This window comes from Eptatretus burgeri, chromosome 12 (genome assembly GCF_056783735.1).
Source record: "Eptatretus burgeri isolate ZD-2024b chromosome 12, Ebu_testis_v1, whole genome shotgun sequence".
Classification (NCBI taxonomy): Eukaryota; Metazoa; Chordata; class Myxini; order Myxiniformes; family Myxinidae; genus Eptatretus; species Eptatretus burgeri.
Genome location: NC_140972.1, coordinates 54,562,060 through 54,567,093, shown reverse-complemented (window position 1 = coordinate 54,567,093; position 5,034 = coordinate 54,562,060). Strand labels below are relative to the sequence as shown.

The 5,034-nt window shown below is 36.7% G+C and overlaps 1 long non-coding RNA gene across 1 annotated transcript; it reads right to left on the bottom strand.

The window, feature by feature from the left end:
• Window positions 1-2,151: 2,151 nt before the first annotated feature.
• LOC147015653 (uncharacterized) lies at window positions 2,152-4,376 on the bottom strand. The gene is made up of 4 exons (XR_015049779.1): window positions 3,099-4,376; window positions 2,847-3,005; window positions 2,606-2,663; window positions 2,152-2,322 (listed from the first exon to the last, which is right to left on the bottom strand). It is a non-coding gene; the product is annotated as an uncharacterized LOC147015653 (long non-coding RNA).
• Window positions 4,377-5,034: the final 658 nt, after the last annotated feature.

Genomic DNA, 5,034 nt, shown 5'->3' with positions numbered 1-5,034 from the left:
TTCATTTTTTTTCTTAAATAAATCGAGGAGAGAGTGAAGGCATTTCTAAGGATTCTTTATGTTTTAAAAATTAAGATTCAAATGTGCATGTTGGAAACTAAAAAGGTTTTTGCACTCTGCAGGAATTTTTCTCATAAATAAATGAGTTTTTGTCTCAAATGTAAAAAGAAAACTAATACTAAAAATATTTCATTTATTAAAAGTAAAAATAACAGGGTTATACAAAAAGGTATATGTTCGGTGTGTGGTTCAAAAAAAAATCAATTTATCTCCAAACACAAACGAGGAGGAGATATACAAAAGTTTTTATCAGGAAGTAAATTTACAACTACTGGAATACCAGGGGAATTACATCTTCCAGGGTATTCTTTCTGTGGTCCAGGCACAAACTTGGATAAAAGATTAGATGAGGCAGACAATCCTAAATCATGGAGTAAACCCATCAATAGAGTTGATGAAGTGTGCATGAGACACGATATTGATTATGGGAATACCACAACGTTGGAAGAAAAGCATGAAGCCGATAGAGAAATGTTGTATAATTTGTCTCTGATACAAAATCCAACCTTGAGAGAAAAAGTTGATCGGTTCATTGTGAAGAAGATGATCAGTGCTAAATTGAAACTTGGACTTGGAAATTCAAAAAACTTATAGGCTCTAATGATGTCATTAAGACTGAAGAGCAATTAGCTGATGAATTACATAAACCAATATTCACAAAGTTTCGTAGAAGGAAAGTTTATTCCAAGGAGGTTGATTATTTCTGGTCCGCTGATTTGATTGAACTAAATAATGATAAGGGGTACAAGTATGCTTTAACCGTTATTGATTTGAGGAGTACATAAGCATGGGTTGTCCCTTTAAAAAACAAAACAGGTAATACTCTTATGTTTGCCTTTCAACAGATATTTAATAAAAGTAAGAGAAAACCTAAAAAATTGTGGACTGATGAGGGTAGAGAGTTTTATAACAAGACATTTATGAATTTTCTAAAAAATAACAGTATTACATTATATAGTACCTTTAATGAAGGGAAGGCAGTTGTTGTGGAACGTTTTAATCGTACCTTAAAAGAGAGACTATATAAAAAAATTCACAGAACTCGGTTCACAACAATGGTCATCTTTTATTCAGGATATTGTGGATAAGTATAATGACACGATTCACACGTCAACAAATATGAAACCATCAGAAACATTTACAAAATTAAAATATGAAAAAGAGATTAATGTCAGAAAACCTAAGTTTAAATTTGGTGATATCATCAGAATATATAGGTGGAAATTTCATTTTGAAAAGGGTTATACTAAACGATGGACGAACGAGCTTTTTAAAATTGTTGATGTAATAGATACGGTTCCTTGGACTTATAAGATATATGATTTGGAAGGGGAAGAGATTTTAGGTTCATTTTATTCATAGGAATTACAAAAGACAAAGATAAATTGAAATTTTTTTGACTCCACCCCTTTTTGACTCCGCCCACACAAAACCCACCCACATAAACCCCACCCCACACAAGCTCCACACAAACCCCACCCCACACAAACCCCACCACACACAAACCCCCCACAAGCTCCACACAAACCCCACCTCACACAAACCCCACCACACACAAACCCCCCACAAGCTCCACACAAAAACCCCACCCCACACAAGCTCCACCCATATTCATCATATTCACATAATTAGTGATTAGTTAATTAGTTCCCCACACACACAACATGTTTATTTAATTAAAAAATTATCCACACAAGCTCCACCCATCCACCCATCCACCCATCTCTCCACCCATCCATTTATCCACACTAACCTCATCCACATAAGCCTCATTCACATTCACCCCTCCCACATAAGCCCCACCGAAACCCCGCCCACATAAACCCTGCCCACATAAACCCCTCCCACATAAGCCCCACCGAAACCCCGCCCACATAAACCCTGCCCACACAAACCCCACCGAAGCCCACCCACATAAACCCCACCGAAGCCCCGCCCACACAAGCCCCACCCACATAAATGCCCTCCCACAAGCCCCGCCCACACACGCCCCACCCACACAAGCCCCGCCCACAAATGCCCCTCCCACACAAGCCCCACCCCCCTCATCCCCCCTGTGCGCCCCCACCTTTGACCCACCACCTCCCTCCCTCTCCTTCATGTCTTGATTCTCTTTTTGAAATTCAAAATCAAGTAATTGTAAACAAAACAAATATAATTAATCAAAATTGAAAATATTAAATATTCATTTGCGAGAATGTATAATCTTTCCCAGCAATCTTCTTCAGATGTCTTGTGATGTCGAAACTCAGACACCATATTCTGTTTTGAAACAAAAAGTGGATAATAATTAGGTTTTATAAAGATAATTACATGGTAATATGAGTAAGCCTGTTGTTGGTTCTAAGTTCAATCCTCGTTGACCACTGAATTAACACACCAGGAGGCCGACTCAGCCTGTCATCCTTCCAAGACCAATAAAATGAATTCCAGTGTACTGACAAAACCGCGTCCAAACTAATGTTTCCACCAACATAAGGCGACATTCCAAAGAGAGAGTGATATTAATAAACAAATAACTAAATAATAATTCAGAAACATTTACCTCCAGAAAATCATGTGTTGTACCAGATTGCTTCAACAGCTTATGTTGTGTGATCGAGCTGAAAAAAATAAAATAATGAGTCAAGGGTATAGATGGAGAGACAGACAGAGAGAGGTAGGTCGAAAGACAGACAGAGAGAGAGATACAAAGAGACAGACAGGGAGAGATAGAGAGACAAACAGACAGGGAAAGAGACACACACGCACGCACACACACACACACACACACACACGTGTCTCACCATTGGTTTAATTCATTCGAGATCAGAGGCCATGATAAGACTTCGTACCAGTCATTATAAATGTTTTTCAATTCTCTTCTAAAATCATTGACCTCTTCAATAAGAGCATTCATTTGATGCACCTCATCGTGATATGTAAACTCCACTTCTTCCAAGGACCTGCCAGGAAAAAATATATATTTTCGCATTATCACGATTTAATTTATAATCAATTGCTTCATCGTTCAAATAGGAAACCATACACAAACTTACCAACTTTGTAGTGAGCTGTTATCTTGATCGGAAGAGAGTGAGTCCATGTCTCAGTTTTTTTTACCATTGGTACAAGATGACAAAAAGATCAGAGGCCATGATAAGACGTCGTGTCAGTCATTAAAAATGTTTTTCAATTCTCTTCTAAGATGATTGACCTCTTCAATAAGAGCATTAATTTCATGCACCTCGTCGTGATATGTAAACTGCTCTTCTTCCAAGGACCTGCCAAGAAAAAAAAAATATCAGAATTATCACGATTAATTTATAATCAATTGCTTCATCGTTCAAAGAGGAACCCATAAACAGGCTTACCAACTTTGTGTTGAGCTGTTTTGTTCGCGGAAGAAAGATCGCTCATGTCTCAGTTGTAAAAATGAAAATCCCGTCTGGCAGAAACTTTGTCTGGCGAATCACTTTTCAGGCAACGATGAGGAGATTGCTTAATCATTGGGTGTGGTCACAGGAAATGACGCTTCGAGCGAGACAGCTTGGAAAATAACTGGGCGATATATTCTCAAATTGTATGAATCATTTTTAAAACATACTTAAAATGCCCTAAAATGATTTTGATTAAACTTATGTTTAAAAGCCTGTTCGTGTTCTGAGATAAAATATAAACACAAGGCCTTGTCTCACAGAATAGTTCCTATTTTTTCACAGCATGACTGTCCAAAAACACTTCCTCATTTTCACAGCACGAACTGTGTCAAAAAAACACTTCCTCATTTTCATGGCACGAACTGAAAACATTTGAAACAAAACTTTTTTATGGCGTGGTTTATGCACAAAAATGATTTGCAACTCGGGCGGTGGCCAGATGAGATCATTAAGAGAAGTTTATCATTTCGTAATGGCACAAAAGGGGTATCTTAAAAAATATAAAGATTCAAATGTTTTGTTTTTCAACATTTTAGATGGGGATTATTGTGCAAAGAAAATTAAACTATTGAAGGAATTTGAGAATGAACAATTCTTTATAGGTTCAATGAGTGAGCTAAACAATATGCATCGGTTATTTGATAAAGAGTGTCCCGAGGCTTAGACGTTTCAGATATTTCTTTCGAATCACCTTGAACAAATCTTTATCTTATTGCATGGGTTATTTGAAAAAAAAAGTGTCCCCAGGTTAAAAGGGGAGACATATAAATATACCTTGGGATAAAAAGGGGGTTTATTTTTAGGGAAAAAAAATATGAATCGCTGAAAATCCCCCATTCATTTATATGGGGAAAAGTGAGCCAGAACCAGTATATTCACCCTACTCACCCCCCCCACAAAAAAATTGTTACCCCCCCACCTTAAAAAAAATAGAGAATTTTTTTTTCCATTTCCAGATGTTGTAAATGATTTCCAACCCCCCCCAAAAAATTGTTTGAGAAAAAAAATTATTTTTTTGCATTTTTACATGTTTTAAGTGATTTCAAACCCCCCTCAAAAAATTGTTACCCCCCCCCCCCAAAAAATTGTAAGAGAATTTTTTTTTTTGCATTTCTATAGATTTTAAGTGATTTCCAACCCCCCCCAAAAATTGTTTGAGAAATTATTTTAATTTTTTTGCATTTTTACATGTTTTCAGTGATTTCCAACCCCCGCCCCCCAAAAAATTGTTACCCCTCCCAATTAAGAATTTTTTTGCATTTCCACATGTTTTAACTGATTTCCAACCCTCCCCCCCAAAAAAAATTGTTTCCCTCCCAAAAAAAATTGTAACCCCCCAAAATTTTTGAGAGAAATTTTTTTGCATTTCTATGTTTTAAGTGATTTCCAACCCCCCCAAAAAAATTGTTTCCCCCCTCCAAAAAAAATTGTTAGAGAATTTTTTTTTTTTGCATTTCTACGTTTTAAGTGATTTCCAACCCCCCAATTTTTTTTACTCCCCCCCAAAAATAGAGAATTTTTTTGCATTTCTACATGCTTAAAGTGATTTTCAACT